We start from the raw sequence: 20,611 nt of genomic DNA on the forward strand, positions 1-20,611 counted from the left end.
TAGCTTTTCTTCCAAGGAGCAAGTGTCTTTTAATCTCATGGCTGCAATCACCATCTGCAGTGATTTTGGAGCCCCCCAAAATAAAGTCTGACACTCTTTTCATTTTTTCCCCATCTATTTCCCATGAAGTGATGGGAGCAGATGCCATGATCTTAGTTTTCTGAATGCTGAATTTTAAGCCAACTTTTTCACTCTCCTATTTCACTTTCATCAGGAGGCTCTTTAGTTCTTATTTGCTTTCTGCCATAAAGGTTGTGTCATCTGATATCTGAGGTTATTGGTATTTCTCCCAGCAATCTTGATTCCAGCTTGTGCTTCATCCAGCCCGGCATTATATATATATATATAGTCGTGGTCTGGGGGCAAGTTGGAAAAGAATTTCCAGACAATAGACAGAATGAGAGGGAAATAAAGTTTATTACAGTGGGAGACTCTATTAGAACAATGGGCCAGCTCAAGGCAGAACCGATATTGAACAGAGGTCCTTAATCCACTTTTATGCCCAGGGTACAAGGAGTGGGATAGGGGTCTTGTGGGCCATTTGCTGATTGGATGAGGTACATATCCTGTGTTGGGTGGGGGAGTAAGGAAAATATCTTCTCCCTATGGGGTAGGAGGGGAGACAGGTTATACGGCTCAGGAGAACCTGAAGTCTGTTCATAGTGACAACATGGGGGAGGGAAGGATGATAAGGGTCTATTTTTTCCATTCCTGCATTCCAAGACCGTCCTTGGTTTTATCTGCTCTTTCTTCCTTGGGTCCCCACATATATCTTGTCACTATGAACTTTAAAATAAATCCAGTATTCAAAAATTACAATTTACTCCTGTAAATATCACTCAATATGCTATTATTTGGGGCTTTCCTGTTAGCTCAGCTAGTAAAGAATCCTCTTGCAATACAGGAGACCCAGGTTTGATTCCTGGGTCAGGAAGTTTACTTGGAGAAAGGATAGGCTACCCACTCCAGTATTCTTGGGCTTCCCTGGTGGCTTAGACAGTAAAGAATCTGTCTGCAATGTAGGAGACCTGGGTTTGATCCGAGTTGAGAAGATCCGCTGGAGGAGGGCATGGCAACCCACTCCAGTATTGTTGCCTGGAGAATCCCCATGGACAGAGGAGCCTGGAGGGCTACAGTCCACAGGGCTACAGTCCATTCTCAGTCGGACATGACTGAGCAAGTAAGAACATCACAGCACATGATATTATGTGCTATATTATGAACATGATATAATGTTCCTATCCATTAAGATCCAGGCTGTAAATAATTTTTTCTTATAAATAGCTGTGTAGAAATATGAAGAAATTAAAATTATACCCATAATTTCCTTCTTTAAAGTTAACCTAAGTCTCTGATTGCTATATTCAAATGCACTACCCCCTAAACATCATGACGTTAAGCCAGCAACATATTATAAATGTATCATAAAGGTTTACATTTGGTATGGAGGGATGCAAATAATGCGTATCACCTTACTGTTAAAGTCTTAGGATGGATACTTTGTCTATGATGCCTAAAAAATGTCCAGAAAATTAATAAAAAATTTTGTATTCATGTAAATATGTGCATTTTTCTGTGTGCTCTTCATAACTTTTATTAGATTCTCAAAGCCTGTAAAAAACTACAGTATGGACTAATATTTTCACATAAGAGATGACATATATAATAGAAAAATTAACCAAGGAAATGAATATCCATTTGTAGGTAATGTGTGACAAACATCTCTACCTCATTTGATAAACAACAACCAGTTTCTATAGACTATTTTGTAGACTTTGAGTCTACATTGAAAGTGCTTGGCCCAATTTTTGTCAGTTTATTCAATGGTCTTAATTGGTACACAGAGTTTTGAGCAATAATAAAATGTATAATTTGAAAAGTTTCAATCTGTTTCTCTTTCTTTCTGTTAATTATTTCTGGTAAAATATTGAACCAATTTAAACTATTTGAAGAGAGTAATGGTGTGAATTACTGTAAATTCTGAAGGAATGGATATCCACCTAGCTGAAACATTTCAGTTTTGAGAATGTAAAAGCTATTCACTATTTTTACATTAATGCATTTCTCTGCACTAAATATTTAGAATAGGTGAGAAGAATTGTTTGATGCTCTCTGGTCATGTCTTTCCTTATTTGTATTAAAACAGTGATTTTACGAAAATTGACCAGCATGCTGGCCTGTTATTGTCTAGTTGTAGATTTGTATTTCTGCTCTTAAGGCATCTCAAAACTGTGTCTATTGTTTTAATAGTTATTACTTTAAAAATGGCATAATCTGGGGTATCTTAACAGAATCTATTGAACAAATAAATCATAAAATTAATTGATTATTTCTCCCAAAATATTTATTTTTCTTTGCCATATAGTTAATGCAGGTTTAGTTGTTTCAATGTGATTACTTGAAAGAGAAAATAATTTAAGCAATATGTGTATCTTATCTGAATAATTTCTATACCTGAAATTTGGAAGTCAGCTATTATATTAAAATTATAAAATTATTGATTAAATATTTTTGTGATTGTCCATGATGAAGTTGGACAATGAAGAGAGTGTGCATGCATACTAATTGCTTCAAACCTGTCCCACTCTTTGCGACCCTATGGACCATAGCTGGCCAGGCTTCTCTGTCCATGGGATTCTCCTGGCAAGAATACTGGAGTGGGTTGAGGTGCCCTCCTCCAGGGGATCTTCCCAACCCAGGGAGATCAAACCTGTTTTTTGTTTCTTATGTCTCTTGCATTGGCAGGTGAGTTCTTTATCACTGGGGCCACCTGGGAAGCCCATGATAGTATCAATTAGTTATTAATAGTTAATCTAATTTGAGTATTCAAAAAAATTTTTTGGTTAGGTATTATTTCCCACATCTTATAGATAAGGAAACCAAAGCTTAAATATGCTAAAAAATTTTGCTTGTACTTACATGACCAGAAAATGGAAAGGTCAAGATTTTATTCTATTTCCTTGTGGAACTACTTAATAAAATTTACTTTTGTAGTTTTATTTGATATATGTGTATATTGTAAAATGATTACCACAATGATGTTAGTTAACACATCCATCACCTCACACAGTTACCTTTTGTGTGTGTGTGTGTGTGATAAGATCTACTCTCAGCATATTTCATGTATATAATACAGCATTGTTAATTATAGTTATCACACTATACTTTAGATCCTTAAAACATATTTTTAATTCAAAGCTTGAAATCCCTTTGACCAATGCCTTCCCATTTCCCTCACCCCCAGCCCTAGACAGTCACTAATCCACTTTGCTTCTATGAGTTCAATTTTTAAATTTTACATATAAGTGAGATTATACAGCATTTGTCTTTCTCTGTCTGAATTATCTTGTTTCAAGAGTAATACAGGATTAATGCAACAATTTGGGAAGTCACTTAGTGATACATATACACACATTGAACATGATCATAACGTATGATCAGGCCATCCCATGCCTATTTTATAGCCCACTGAAGCTGTGTATATCACAACATACTGGAAAATTCTTAAAGAGATGGGCTTCCATGCTAGCTCAGATGGTAAAGAATCTGCCTACCAATGCAGGAGATGCAGATTCAATCCCTGGGTCAGGAAGATCCCCTGGATAAGAGAATGGCAACCCACTGTAGTATTCTTGCCTGGAGAATTCCATGGACAGAGGAACCTGGAGGGCTATAGTCCATGGGGCTGCAAAGAGTCAGACAGGACTGAGTGACTAACTGAGAAATATGTATGCAGGTCAAGAAGCAACAGTTAGAACTGCACATGGAACAACGGACTGGTTCCAAATTGGGAAAGGAGTACATCAAGGCTGTATATTGCCACCTTGCTTACTTAATTTACACGCAGAGTATATCATGTGAAATGCCAGGCTGGATGAAGCACAAGCTGGAATCAAGATTGCTGGGAGAAATATCAATAACTTCAGATATGCAGGTGACACCACCCTTATTGCAGAAAGCAAAGATGAACTGAAGTGCCTCTTGATGAAGTGAAAGAGGAGAGTGGAAAAGTTGGCTTAAAACTCAACATTCAAAAAACTGATATCATGGCAGCCAGTCCCATCACTTCATGGTAAATAGATGGGGAAACAATGGAAACAGTGACAGATTTTATTTTGGGGGGCTCAAAAATCACTGCAGATGGTGACTGCAGCCATGAAATTTAAAAATGCTTGCTATGACAAACCTAGATAGCATATTAAAAAGCATTGTTTTGCTTTTTAATATTTTTTGACATTATTTTGCTGACAAAGTCCATCTAGTCAAAGCTATGGTTTTTCCAGTTAGTCATGTATGGATGGGAGAGTTGGACTATAAAGAAAGCTGAGTGCTGAAGAATTGATGCTTTTGAGCTGTGGTGTGGGAGAAGACTCTTGAGAGTCCCTTGGATTGCAGGGAGATCAAGCCAGTCAATCCTAAAAGAAATCAGTCCTAAATATTCAATCACATCCTATATGTGATGGACAGAGAAGCCTGGCGTGCTGCAGTTTATGGGGTCGCAAAGAGTCGGACACAACTGAGCAACTGAACTGAACTGAAGCTCTCAAACGAGACCTACAAAACAGTGTATTGCTTGTAACAATGAAGACTGTTAAATGTTAGTTGTTCAGTTGTGTCTGATTTCTGCAACCTCATGAACTATATAGCCCGCCAGGCTTATCTGTCCATGGAATTCTTTAAGAAAGAGTACTTAAGTTGTTAAGTACATTGTATTGTATTGGATACATTGTATTGTGGTGTAAATGAAGCGCAATAAAGAAATTAAAATTAAGAAAATCAGGTGCATATATATATATATATATATCAATTTAGATATATGCCAAGAATATGTTGTATGCTGTTTATGAGTATGCATGTAGTCATAAACTTGCATGAAAAAATAAATACCAAATTAGAGATAATGGCTGTCTGTGGAAGAGAGGAACAGAATAGAACATTGGCTACTTCAATTATTTATCTAATGAAGCACATATGGCAAAATGTTACATACTGACAAATTCAGTGGTAAAGACCTGAGCCTCCATATTTTTACTTTTAGGTATTGTTCTGACCATCTATTGCTATATAAAAAACCATTACAGAACTCGTTGATTGGAAACAAGAAATTTATGACTATCTCTCAGCGTTCATGGTTTGACCAGGCTCATCTGGCAGTTCTCCCAGAACATCTGGCACTTCTGGAAGTGCCTCACCTTGTTGCAGTAACTGGGCTGCAGTTAGATTGCTAACTGGGGATGTGGTTATCTAAAGGTTTGACTGAGCTGGCTATGAAGATAACTTGTGGCTTCACATCACTGACACAACATTCAGAATACCTGAAGCAGTTGGAGGGCTGACTGGATCCCTCTCTTCCTCTATCTTTTGCTTCACTACTTACTTAGCTTGGATTTCCCCACAACATGATGGTCTCAGGACAGTCAAACTTTTTTACACAGCAATTGGCTGCTGTGAGACTTAAAAACAAGCCTTAGAAGACAGAGTGTCACCACAATTGCATTCTTTTGGTCAAATCAAGTTACAGGACCAAACCACATCATGCAAATAGGATACCCATGGGAGGCATGGTTCACTGAATGGCCATCTTTGAAGACTAGCTACCATATATACTTTTCTCGAGGCCTGAAATAGTTCATGGAAAAACTGAATAGCATTTTACACCAGTGGTGAAGATTAATTTCCTGTGTCAACTTGGTTTGGCTACAATTCCCAGATATTTGGCCAAAAATTATTCTAGATGTTTCTGTGAAAGTACTTTTTAGATGAGGTTAATATTTATTTTTTTTTTTTTTAGTTTTTGAATTTTTTTAATCAGGTCTAAATATTTGTGAGAATTAACATTTAATAACTTTTATTCTTACTTAAATTTTTCCTGGTATCAGAGAGAAATTTTACTCATTTTGCAAAACACGAAGGTTAATATTTAAATCAGAAGTTTTGAGTAAATCACCCAATCAGTTGAAAGCCTTAAAGAAAAAAAGACTGACCTACCCAGAGGAAGAGAGGATTCAGCCAGGAGACCTTCAAATTTAAACTGTAACTCTTCCCTGGATTGCCAACTTGCCAACCTATCCTATAGATTTTGAACTTGCCAGCTTCCATTATTGTGTGAGCCAATTTCTTAAAATCAATCTCTCTCTCTCTCTCTCTCTCAGTTCCTATTGGTTCTGTTTCTCTGCAGAACCCTAATCTAACACAAGTGGTATGGTGATACAAGACTAAATGCTTGTTGAACCTCTGCAGGATGAGAAATATTTAATGTTGTATCCATTCAACAAGTAAACATATTCTTGCCTTTCAAATGCCACTAAATCCTTCCCCAAATAAGTAGTATGAAATGATTTTAGAGTCCTGAATATTATCTTATAATATGATATATTATTGCCATTGTTGTTCTTAAGATGGAGAGTTTTTTTGTGATGCAGGTAAGGGTTCACTCGTGATATGTGAACACATATAAATCTTAAACATGCTGCTGCTGCTGCTAAGTCGCTTCAGTCATGTCCGACTCTGTGCGACCCATAGACGGCAGCCCACCAGGCTCCCCCATCCCTGGGATTCTCCAGGCAAGAACACTGGAGTGGGTTGCCATTTCCTTCTCCAATGCATGAAAGTGAAAAGTGAAAGTGAAGTCGCTCAGTGTGTTCGGCTCCTACCGACCCCATGGACTGCAGCCCACCAGGCCCCTCCATCCATGGGATTTTCCAGGCAAGAGTACTGGAGTGGGGTGCCGTTGCCTTCTCCGAATCTTAAAAATAGATGAGTCATAATTGAGGCTTTAGATAAATCACTCTATTTGAATTTTGTCTTTTTGATTTTTAAGTCAGTCAAATAACACATGAAATTTTGGAGAATACAAAGAACTAGCAAACCCTCCCCAAAATTATGTAAAATACAATTATTCAAATAAGGCACTTCTTAACTTGGTTTAAGAAAGTTTAAGAAACTTAACTTGGTTTAAGAAAAAAAGGGCTTAACTCTTTGAAAAAATCATTGCCATCTGCTTTATAAACTTTAACAAAAACTGTATATAGTGAATATATTTAGCAACTGAATAAGTCCAGGTAGTAAAGATGTGGAATACATTGTGTATCTTATGCAATTTATTGTATGTACTTACATTACTTTTATTTTATCAATTTTTTACTAGTGATATGAGGAGACCTGCTACTTAAAATATATTCATAACTAGAAGAAAAATTAAATTAACCTAAAGGATGTATTTATTTTCACTAATCATTGTAGACACAAATATATTAGCTTTTTAAAATGCTTAATACCAAAAACCTTTGAAGACAGGCATAATGTCAGATATTTGTATGTCTTTTTCAGTGCTTTTTAAAACTTCAGTACAGAATCTAACACATAAATCAGATTCACACAAAGTAAACAATTAAAGTATCACAGGTGTATACTGACTGGCCATCAACCCAGCATTTGGAACTAAATTTTCCAAACAAACCTAGAAACACATAACATGACACAATAGCAATATTACTATATTTGGTCCACAGAAGACTACGAAGCTAGACTGCTCTTCATTACCATCTGGTGGCTACTGCATGGAGTGGCATTAACCATAATTTTAAAAGAAAGTTAGAAGAACTAAATACTTTAGAGAAAACCTTAGTATTATTGATGAATATTAAGAATGAATGAGGATAAAAACCAAAGAAGGATTTGGAACTTTCTTTACAATAAAAAAGTATACCATAAAAAGTTATTTTTTGGAAACAATCTATAATGGACAAAAGTTAAATATATGCTAAATAATACTTTGAACAGCATAAGAACTCCATATCACCCAATTGTTTTACAGCACAAAAGACAATGTACTTTTTTTCTTCTAGTGGTAAATTAGATGTAATCATTTTTCTGAATTTACTAAATATTTTGGTCATCCATGTATCTTCACATGCCATTTGCCAAGAAATACTCTTCTATTTTATCTACCTGGCAAACACTTGTATACCTTTAGAAATTTAGCTTAAATGGTACCTCACTGGAGAAGTCCATCTGTGCAGTCCTAGTTGAAGGCTCAGTTATCCATCCCTAGAAACTGCTGTTGCTAGTCTGTTATCATTTACATAATGTTTTTATTCATGACTGGTTGACTTCCTCAGGAGAGGTGATGGTGCCCTACTTATCCTTTTAAGATCCGAGTTCTAAGCATTTAATATATATTTAAGTAAATATATCTAGGAAGGAATAAATCCAGGAAGGAATAAATATTCCAGTAAGGAATGAATCCAGGAAGTTCATTGTTCTGTAGGAAATTTAAACCGAAGGAAACCTTCCCCATTTTACACTCAACAGATGAAACAAGGACAGAAGGAGATTTTGGAGAAAGAAAATGGACATATTGATGTTTTAAATTTCCCACTTCCATCACAAATCACAAAGCCAAACTAGAACCAGAAAATCACCTAGTTATGCTACAAAATTTTAAGTATGAGACAGGCTCAGAAAGAATCTTGGACTTTCCCAAGTTTCTACAACTAATAACTACTGGAATTAGTATTTGGACCCCCTATCAACTGACACTTCATCAGCGAGGTTTTTACTCTACTGGTTTAATCCCCGACTTCTTTTAGGAGAAATCTTAGTTCTAGAGAACTGGATTGTAAAAATTAAATACTCTTTTAGGGATCTGAATTCTGTACTTGATCCATGACCTGTGCTGTGCTGTGCTTAGTCGCTCAGTCGTGTGCGACTCTTTGTGACCCCATGGACTGTAACCTGCCAGGCTCCTCTGTCCATGGGGATTCTCCAGGCAAGAATACGGGAGTGGGTTGCCATGTCCTCCTCCAGGGGTTGAACCCAGGTCTCCCGCACTGCAAGTGGATTCTTTACCATCTGAGCCACCAGGGAAGCCCTGATTCATGACCTAAACTATACATATTTACAGGCAACTTAAGAAATCGTTAATTATGTTATACGACAATATGAAATTCAGCTGAACCTTGAACAATATAGTGTGAACTGCACCGATTTTATGCAGATTTTTTTTCCATAAATACATTCTATAGTTCTGTAAGATCTACAGTTGATTGAATCTGAAGATATGGCACTGCCATTAAGGAGGGCCGACTCTAAAGTAATAAAGGAATTTTTCACTACGTGAGGGTGTCCATGCCTCCAAACCTCTCTACTGCATCTCATTGTTCAAAGATCAACTGTATATTTAAATTTCTTAAGTGCTTGATTTTGTGCCAACTGTTGTGTGAATTTACCCTAAGGAAACAGCAAGTCATGCGTGTCAAGATTATGAGCACAATAAGCATTAGGTTATCATCATTATTAATACCTTTTTCTTTTTTGGCCACACTGCACAGGATGTAGGATCTTAGTTCCCCAACCAGGGATTGAACCCATGGCCTCTAGAGTGGAAGCATGGAGTCTTAACCACTGACCCTCCGGCTAAGTCCCCATTATTAATATTTCTGAAAAGTATAGACTCTCTAATATAATTTCTGTTATCTTTCTTTGACTATTAAGGGATATCCTTTAGAGCTGAGTAGGAGGTTTTTGAGATTCTCCAAACTTACCTTGCTTTTGCTGTTTTGTTTTTTTTTATTTATTTTTGGCTGCACTGTGTCTTCCTTGCCACATGAGGGCTTTCTCTAGTTGTGGCAAGCAGGGGCTACTCTATTTGCAGTGTGTGGATTTCTCCTTTCAGTGGCTTCTCTTGTTTCAGTGGCGCATGGGCTATAGGGTGCTAGGGCTTCAGTAATTGTGGTGCACAGGCCCAGCTGCCCCATGGCATGTGGAATCCTCCTGATTCAGGGATTAAACTTGTGTTCCCTGCATTGGTAGGCCAGTTCCTAACCACTGAACCACCAGGGAAGTCCATACCTTGTTTTTTAACCAAATCCACAGAATGTCACTATAAAAATAAATGACATAGTCTTTTGGAATGTGTTTTTAATAAGATATGCAGGTTAAAATCCAGAATCAGTTTACATCTTTGAATGTATATTTGCTGCCATATCATCCAGTTGTTTTGTTTTTTTCTTCATCTTCAGAAACTACATTTCTAGGGAAAAAATGTTTTGGCATTTTCAGCCTTAACATTTATAGTTTCACTAATTTTGGCATTTCCCATGGTGTCTGGCACACAGTTATTTGTAATTTCTGTTAAAGTGTAAACATAAATAGTGGATGCTGAGAGGCCAGGAAGCAGGCAGAGCCAGTCACTTTGTTGGTCTAAGCCAAGCATAGTCCTCAGCTGAGGCCAAACAACATCTGACTTCGTGTTGCCAAGGGTTAATATCTCATAGACAGAAACACTCCCCAAGTGATTAAAAGTGAAAAAAGTGGTTCTTGGTAAAGAATAAAATTCACTAAGATTTTAAATTTTAGTGAATGCTAGAAATGTAGCAAATGTGATTTGAACAGAATCTCTGGGAAGGAACTCTTTGATACTGAAAGAAACAGGAAAGTGAGAGTAGTGAAACAGCACATTCGGTATTTATAAAGTAGAGACTGACAATGGTCCAGCTTAACTTATGCTCTGTGTTTGCTGTGCTCAGTTGCTCAGTCATGTTGGACTCTTTATGACCCCCTGTAGCCCTCCAGGCTCCTCTGTCCAAGAGATTCTCCAGGAAGAATACTGGAGTGGGTTGTCATTCCCTTCTCCAGGGGATCTTCTCAAACCAGGATCAAACCCAAGTCTACTGTATCTCCTGCATTGGCAAGTGGATTCTTTACCTGAGAACTCCTATCTTACCTTATAGTCAGCTTTTAAAAGGCTTTCTAAAGATACAAGAACTAAAAGTGCCTTTTTAAATTTTCCGTCAAAGAGAACTTTACTTCTCCCTCTGCAAATTTTCTAAAATTAGGAGCCAATGTCTCTGTGATGACTATCAGTTCTTCTACCGAAAACTGACCATGGGCAAGCTGTAGCATATAGAGCTCAGTTAAGAGATGTTGTCATTTAATTTGCCCTCTACTCAACTTATTTGCGGCTTCTCAGGTGGCACAGTGGTAAAGAATCTGCCTGTCAATGCAGGAGGCAAGAGACATGGGTTCCATCCCTGGGTCAGGAAGATCCTCTAGAGTAGGTAATGGCAACCCACTCCAGTATTCTTGCTGGGAGAATTCCCTGGACAGAGGAGCCTGGCGAGCTACGGTTCATGGCGTCACAAAGAGTCAGACATGATGGAGGACACACACACACACACACAAAACTTATTTACAACTGCATTTTGGTTTTCTAAGAGTAAAGCTGGCTATTAACTCAACAATCAAAAATCTAAGATCATGGCATCTGGTCCCATCACTTCATGGCAAATAGATGGAGGAACAGTGGAGAAACAGTGACAGACTTTATTTTCCTGGGCTCCAAAATCACTGCAGATGGTGACTGCAGCCATGAAATTAAAAGACACTTGCTCCTTGGAAGAAAAGCTATGACCAACCTAGACAGCATATTAAAAAGCAGAGACATTGTTTTGCCAACAAAGGTCTATGTCTAGTCAAAGCTATGGTTTTTCCAATAGTCATGTATGGATGGGAGAGTTGGACTATAAAGAAAGCTGAGCACCAAAGAATTCATGCTTTTGAACTGCGGTGTTGGAGAAGACTCTTGAGAGTCCCTTGGACTGCAAGGAGATCCAACCAGTCCATCCTAAAGGAGATCAGCCCTGAATATTCACTGGAAGGACTGATGCTGAAGCTGAAGCTACAATAATTTGGCCACCTGATGCGAGGAACTGACTCCTTGGAAAAGACCCTAATGCTGGGAAAGACTGAGGGCAGAAGGAGAAGGGGACAATAGAGGACAAGTTGGTTGGATGGCATCACTGACTCAATGGACATAAGTTTGAGTGAGCTCTGGGAGATGGTGATGGACAGGGAAGCCTGGCATCCTGTAGTCCATGGGGTCGCAAAGAGTCAGACACAACTGAGCGACTGAACAACAACAAAGAGAATAAATGTTCTCTCCTTTCTTCTTGCTGTTTTTTAAAAATTATTTGAAACTTGGAAGTATCTGATTCGGGGAGACTTTTGTTATGTTTTTTAAGTCATCTAATAAAAAAGTAGTGATTTCTTTTTGTCTTCTCCTTCCTGGGTAAAATAAAAACTATTTTTCTAACTCCTTTAGATGTTCTTTGAAATGGAGTCCTTTCAATTGAGTTGTTTACAACAGAATTATAATAAAAACTGTGTTATTGCTGTTCCCTTCCATATCGAATAATGACCATACATTTTTATTTTAGGTCAGGATTGGCTTCCAGAAATTTCATAAGGCTTCCTAATCCTCACAAACAGCCCCCTCATTATATTATACTGAAATAGTCTGGCTCTTGGAAAAGATATTTAACATATTATAATTTATTTCATTATTCCAGATTGTATATTCCCACAAAGTTTGCAGTAAAAAATGAAAATGTATAAAAATTACCCAGTTATAATCATAAAGATAGAATACTGTAATTTTATGGGTCTGGCACATCTACTATATCTATACTTTGTCTTGGATCATGAATACAAAATCAGTCCAAAATCAAATTGCTTCACTTGGTTCTGATTACATTGACTTTAGTTATGATAAAGCCTGTATCCCGTAGGCAAACGTCTTCTGAAATATGGAATTATAAAGGCTAAGTGTTAAAAAGTACTATATATGTGTTTGGCATAAGATTCTATAATTAATATGTTGTTTTCAGCATATTTGACTTTGCCTGTAAAACAAAATTTTGTGACATGTGAACTCAAGCAGAAACATACAATATGTGAGGCAAATAGAAAAGGTAGTAAGATGTTAAATTTTAACCAAATACTCCAATAATTACATTAAAATTTTAAAGTAAATATGGTAACTAAAAGATAAGGGTGCTGATTCATGTTGACGTATGGCAGAGGCCATCACAATATGTAATTATCCTCCAATTAATACAAACAAATATCTCTTTAAAAAAGATAAAAGTTGTTAGACTGAATAACAAAAAGAGCTTAAGTATATGCCACTTAAAAAAAAGGCTTACTTTGAAGGTAAAACACAAATAATTTTAAGGTAAAGTATACCCCCATGTTTTCAAGTGTCATTATATCAAATAAAAGAAACCTAATCTCCAAGAAACATCATTAGAAATAAAGGTGAATGTTTCATATTGAGAAAAGACATATACACACCAGAATGATATAATAATTCTGAATTTGTTTGTACTTCAATTTACAGGCTTAAAAACACCGTAGGAAACATTGACAAAATCAAAATTTTGAATCATAGTGGGAGATTTTAACATACTTTCTCTCCAAAACTAATGGAACTGACAAAATACATAATAAGCATGTAGATGATTTCAATAGCACACTTAAGAAACTGGATCTTAAAAACATAGGGGACCGTTTCACCTAACAACTGCAAAGTATATATTCTTTTCAAATGACATGGGACACCACCCCCAGTGGCCACATGCTGGGGTTTAAAGCAAACCAAAACAAATGTCAAGAGACTGAAATCGTATCAACTGTACTCTTTGATGGGTATGAAATTAAGGTAGAAGTTAATAGTAAATAGATAACTAGAAACTCCGTCTAGAGAAAGGAGAAAAATTAGGGAGATGAAACAAGAAACCAGAGAGATGGGCAGAATCTAGATTATAAGAAGGCTTAAGTCATCCTAAGGTATTCATATCCTAACAGCATTGGGAGAGCAATAAAGGATATATATCTTGGGATTGATGTAATCAAGTTTGCATTTTAAAATGGTCATTCTGGTTGTGTCTGTGTTGATGGGAGGTGAGGAGAGTTAGACTGAACAACAGTTTGGAGTAAGGAAATGCTAGAGGCCAGGAGGCCTGTTGGGGAGTGCTTGCTATATAATATTTAGATGAGGCTGGTTTTCTGAACTAGAACAGTGGCATGGTACACCTCTCAGCATGACACCTTGGACCTTTGATGCTATTTGCCTTTCAGCCTCACAAGGACGTCCCCTGATCACTTGTGTGAGGACACTCTTCTTGATGTTAGATTTCACTAAGATGCTATTTGCCGAGACTAGTTTGTTCTTTACACTTCCCAGTCTCCTTGTTCTCTTCCTGGTATCTGGGTTTTCTTTCCATCTCTGCCCATAAGCCTCTTTCCACTTTCAAGGTTTTCTAAGCTTTGATACTTCATTGCTGCCAGGTGAGCTGTTCTTAGCCCTTTCTTCTGGCTCCGGATGCCTCACATCTGTATACACACTATTCTTTCCAGAATTGAATCAGACAGGAGTCCCTGGGGGGCTCCAAAATCACTGCAGATGGTGACTTCAGCCATGAAATTAAAAGACGCTTGCTCCTTGGAAGAAAAGCTATCACCAACTTAGCATATTAAAAAGCAGAGACATAACTCTGCCAACAAAGGTCCATCTAGTCAAAGCTATGGCTTTTCCAGTGGTCAGGTATGGATGTGAGAGTTGGACTATAAAGAAAGCTGAACACCAAAGAATAGATGCTTTTGAACTGTGGTGTTGCAGAAGACTCTTGAGAGGCCCTTGGACAGCAAGGAGATCCAACCAGTCCATCCAAAGAAAATCAGTCCTGAATATTCATTGGAAGAACTGATACTGAAGCTGAAACTCCAATACTTTGGCCACCTGATGCGAAGAACTGATTCCTTGGAAAAGACCCTGATGCTGGGAGAGATTGAAGGTGGGAGAAGGGGACAACAGAGGATGAGATGGTTGGATAGCATCACCGACTCAGTGGACATGAGTTTGAGTAAACTCTGGGAGTTGGTGATGGACAGGGAGGCCTGGTGTGCTGCAGTCCATGGAGTCACAAAGAATCAGACACGACTGAGCGACTAAACTGAACTGAACTGAACCATATTATACTTTTTATTTAGCAAAGTTCTTGTTTCTTCTTCCCCAAACCTGGAATATTATTATCTGGAATTTTGTAATCTTGACTCCCCCATTATCTAACAGTTTGACCTTGGGAACATTGCTTCACTACTCTTGGCTTCATACTCATCATTTGCAAAATAAGGACAATGATGGTGCCTATTTTATTGCTAACAAGGATTAAATGTGTTAATACATGTTAAAACAATTCAAACAGTGCCTGGAACAGAGCACTAACAACATGTTAGCTATGTTAATAACTAACATATTCGATTTTTGAAACTGACAGGTTTTTTTAACATTGCCACTGATGGAGAGAAAGTTTCTATAGCTAGAGGTTAAAAGCTTAAAAGTGTTAAAGCATCAGGGAGTTAACACGTTGGTGTGAATAACTTTTAGTCAAAGTGAAAATGAGGGCATTAGACAGTTTGCAGTTTCAATGGTATATGGAGTTCAAAGGTGGCCGAGGCACCTACAAAATGAAAGGAAATGAAACCAGGTGGGAAAAGTTTCCAGAAGAGGATGCAGGAAGCTCAGGCAAACTCCAAAGACTTTGCAATTTTTTTGGAGGAGGTCATAGAGATGACAGGACCGCCAGTTGACCCAGACTCCTCACCCCTTCCCTATCCTTGAAATGTACATTCTGCTCACTATGCCCACACTGGGAGCAGTTTCAAGGACATAGCATTGAGAGAGCAAGGGGCTGTTGAGACCTTTTCGATGGAATATGTACTGAACCCCATTAAGAACTCTATATAAAGTTTTAAGATTCTCAGGGAGCAGGGGAGTATCTTGTATGGAAATCTACTCATTTTGCAGCCAGACAAGTTTTGCAGGTAAGTTCCCCTGCTTATTCACACAGTCATCTACCAATTTGGAGTGGTCAGCATTTTCTCCACTCTCTCCTTGCCCTCCTTGTATGGGGGCCATGAACCAACATGATTGTATTCATTGCTGCTGCAGGAATAAACCCAGAGGTGCGATTAAGGTACTCCTTTTCGACTTTATTGTGAAAACACACCGAGCCTGCAACTTTGATCCTGCCCTGGATCTGAGGAGGCTGAGATAGACATTCAGCCCAGCTGTGAACTGTCTGGGCAGCAAATACTAAGAAAACTGGCAGCAAGACAGATGTGGGGCTGAGCCAAGGACATCTGTGTTATATGCTGCTTGCCCGGGGCTAAAAACTAGATGCAGGAATGGGTGCGAGCAGGTTCTAGATAAGACCAGATGGTCAGGCTTGACTGGAGAGCAGAGATGTCCCAGACACTGGGGCCAGACTGTTCCCAGGGAAATCTGTTTGGGGTATGCATACCTCTCCTCTGTGGTGAATGTGTTCCAATAACTTGTGCTGCAGCTTATAATTTGACTCATGGTTGCTTCACTTTGTATTTTCAAATTGTTCTAACTCTAACTCTGAGGTAGCTCACAGGTTTATATTTAATTTCTAAGTAAAATACATTTCTCGGTAAAGGGAAAAGACATTGCTTTTTCAAGTTTTTTGCTTAAACCTAATTTTAAATGTTTGATGAATATGTGCAAATTTTCTCCCCAACTATTTATGATTTATAGACTTCTGTCTAAACTCCTCACAATCATTACATGTTGATTTTTTGATATTTCAAAATACAGGGGAAAAAATCACCATAAAGTAGTATAATAAAGATCTACTGTACTCGGCTCTATTCTAGCATTTTGTCAAAATAGATTCAAAACTTATAAAATAAAAACAAAACAGAAACAATCAAAATTTCCTGAGTACTCCACCATAGTAGTTCTTCCATTTTTTAAATGCAGTCATCTTTCCACGAATATTTGTGTATTGTTATATACGTATACCAAATAACTATTATGCTTTTAACATTTTATATATAGTAAATTATATATATATATATATTTGCTTTTATATTAACATTATGTTTTGGAAATTACTCATTTTTATACATTGTTATGGTAATTAACCCAAGTTTTTATAAGAAACAATACTCAGCATAATAAGGTAAAAGTTTATTTCTCCCTCAGGTAAGGTCCAATGTTGTTTACTCATTTAAATTCTGAGTAGATTTTCTCCAAGAACTGGCAGGGATCAGAGCTTCTTCCCATCATGTGACTCCTTGATCTTTTACTTCTGCTTTCTCTAGCTTCACTGAAGTGGGAGAAAGAGAAAAAGAATGAAAAGCACACAATTTATTTAGCCATCTTGGCCAAAAAGTAACGCCAAACTGTCTTCTTGACATTCTATTGCACTGAACATGTCACAGTCACACTAACTTCAAGGAAGACACTGAGTTGCAAAAGCGACAATAAATGGTTTCAGAGCATTAGTCAAGAAATGTTGCCGTTAATCGTGTGCTTTAATCTGTAGAGGTCTGTCTGCTATTTATCAACATACTATTATTAGGCATTGGTTAGTTTTGCAACATTTTTACTCTCTCTGATTAAAAGTATAAAAGTACTCTCTCTGTAGAAGCTTTAAGCTTTTCTACTTTATTTATTCATTCCATTCTTCATTTGATCTCCTGCAGTCTACCAGTATTTTTTTTTTTGCCATATTCTATCACAGATAATTTTCCTAAAGGACACAAAGTAGCAGAGAAAATGTATATCCAGCTACCTATAGAACTATGGGGAAAATGTTCCAATAGAGGTTTTAAGCACTGCTAAAAAGCCTGGAGTATTAGGGAGAATTATATCTTGACTTTTTCAAGGATGAGATGGACAGAGAAGTGCTGCAGTGATAGAATCCAACATGAAAGTCCTGCTTCTGTTTATACAGAAAATGGGAACAGTTCAGCATTAATTAAATATCAAGTACAGGGTGATGAAGTGCAATGAAAGTAAAACAATTTAAATAATACAGGTTAAGAGGTTGTGCATGCAGTTATAGCATGTGGCCTTCAATGAAATATGCTCTGGGTTGCAAAAGTCAAAGATTCTTTTAAAACACTTCACATTTTGCCCTATAAAAATTCACATTCCTGACTACTGAGTGGCAAGCCAAGCCTATTATTTCTATTATTATTCCACGTTGTTAAAAATTTTCAAACTCTTTAATAATGGTTTAATAGAAATTTTTGGAAAATTATGATCAATTCAAGCCACTTGAATTGATCATTAAGGTAACATGGTGACATTCAATGAATTACAAAACTGCTTAATGGTTTTCTGAAGAAAAGGAAAGCCGAATTCAAAAATTTACCTTTTTCTAGATGACAAAATTTCTATTATGCAGACAATTTAATGAACCAAAAGATGTTTCTTGGTTAATGTGAGAATAGAATCAGTTTTAAAACCAGGTGTTAAAATATCTGACCTCTTATTATTAGAAAATTTAAATCTTAATAAATAGCATGTTCAGTTTTAAAAGCAAGATTGAGAAATACCAGAATTAGTACAACTTTTGACTGGAGGAAGATGTCTGGAAAGAGTGATGATTGAAGTTAATTCATCTTGAATGAAATTCTAGGTCTACAACTTACTAGATGTGTGGTCTTCTGCATGTCATATAGCTTCTATATCTCTCACTATTTCTCACCTTAAAAAGAGAGTGTTAGGTCAGACTCTTAAATTCCCTGCTGGTGTTAACCTCAAGTGAATCTAAAAGGAGTATTTGGCATCATGCTCTAGATATGACATAATAGTAAGAAAAAAGTTTTATGACTTTGGCAACCCTTCAATATTATACACATCTTCAATGATACTTTCATAACTATGATGCTTTGCTGATGGTTGCATTATTCATGCATTTACTCAAAATCCTAGGAGAAGTGTACTGTGAAAACCACTGTAGTAATATACCTAAGGGCTAAATACAAAGAAATAAATAAGAAGCAACTAGACACAAAGAGTAATATGAATACGTAAAATAGGAAAGAATAAATGTAAATAGCAAAAAATAAAAAACTTTCAGTTCAGTTCAGTTCGGTCGCTCAGTCATGTCCAACTCTTTGCAACCCCATGGACTGCAGTATGCCAGGCCTCCCTGTCCATTACCAACTCCCGGAGTTTACTCAAACTCATGTCCACTGAGTTGGTGAGGCCATCCAACCAACTCATCCTCTGTCGTCCCCTTCTCCTCCCACCTTCAATTTTTCCCAGCATCAGGGTCTTTTCCAAGGAGTTAGTTGTTCGCATCAGGTGGCCAAAGTATTGGGGTTTCAGCTTCAGTATCAGTCCTTCCAGTGAATATTCAGGACTGATTTTCTTTGGAATGGACTGGATGGATCTCCTTGCAGTTCAAGGGACTCTCAAGAGTCTTCTCCAGCACCACAGTTCAAAAGCATCAATTCTTCGGCACTCAGCTCTCTTTATACTCCAACTCTCACATCCATACATGACCACTGGAAAAACCATAGCTTTGACTAGATGGACATTTGTTGGCAAAGTAATGTCTCTGCTTTTTAATATACTGTCTAGGTTGATCATAACTTTTCTTTCAAGGAGCAAGTGTCTTTTAATTTCATGGCTGCAGTCACCATCTGCAGTGATTTTGGAATCCAAGAAAATAAAGTTTTTCACTATTTCCATTGTTTCCCCATCTATTTGCCATGAAGGGATGGGACCAGATGCCATGATCTTAATTTTTTGAATGATCCAATTTAGTCTGTCCCAAACCAACTTACGACAAAACACCCATCCCCAAATTATCCTTCCACACCTTCCCTGTCTTGGATAATGGTCCTCTCGGCTCAGAGACTTTGGAGTCATCCTTAATTCCTCTCTTCCCCTCACACAACATATCTAATCTGTCAGAAAGTTCTGTTAACTCTAGCTTCAAAATGTATCCAGAATATGACCACTTATCAGCACCACTACTACCATTTACTTTCCACCTGGATTAGTGATGCACCTCCTTCCACCCTTGCCCACCAGATGTCTACATTCCAAAGTAGTTAGAGTCATTTCATTAAAAAACAAATCAGACTACGTTCTTCTCCACATCAGATTCTTCCAATGACTTTCTGTCTTCTATAACTCATCTCCTGTTGCTTTTTCTGCCTCTCATTTTGCTGTAACAGCTCTGGCCTCCTTAAACATACCCGATACTTTTTTTACTGCAGTATCCTTACACTTGCTATTCTCTGTTGGAAATGTTTCTCCTCTCTAGATTTACATCTGGCTCGCTCCATCTCTATCTATAGCTCTCTACCCAAATGTCATCTTTTCAATGTTATCTTCCTTGACCACTATTTCTAAAGTCTCAGCAAACACTTCCCCTCCCAAATTTTCATTTCCTAGTTTACTGTTTTTCCTCCTATAACTGTCTACATGTACAGTATACTGTATATTTGCTTTTTTTTTTCGCTTATGGTCCATTTTCCTCACCAAAATATAAATGTTAAAATAGCTAAGATGTATTTTTATCTATTCAGAGTTGTACACCCTGTATTTAGAATAATACTCTTGGATCATGTTAGACAGTCAAGAAATATTATTGAATTTATTTATTTATCCATTCATTCAGCACATATGTATTCAGCAAACATACATGTATATATATTTCATGCAGACAAGATTCTAGATAAGGGATATACATTGATGAATTAAAGAAAAAGCTTCTTTTCCTCAGAGAGCTGTATTGTAAGAATGGGCATCATAGAGATGAACACAGAAATCTCAGCCACAATACTGGGCCATGTAAGCATACAGGAAATGTTGAAATCCACTAGTAATAGCAGATACTCTAATGAAGTTGGAAATGTAAAGAATTCATGGCAGCTCACAAGTATGGCAGTATTTTCAGTTCCTCTGCAGGTGTGTAGATCTTCAAAATGTGCAGGC

Source organism: Bison bison, unplaced genomic scaffold (genome assembly GCF_000754665.1).
Source record: "Bison bison bison isolate TAMUID 2011002044 unplaced genomic scaffold, Bison_UMD1.0 scf7180017864451, whole genome shotgun sequence".
NCBI classification, from domain to species: Eukaryota; Metazoa; Chordata; class Mammalia; order Artiodactyla; family Bovidae; genus Bison; species Bison bison.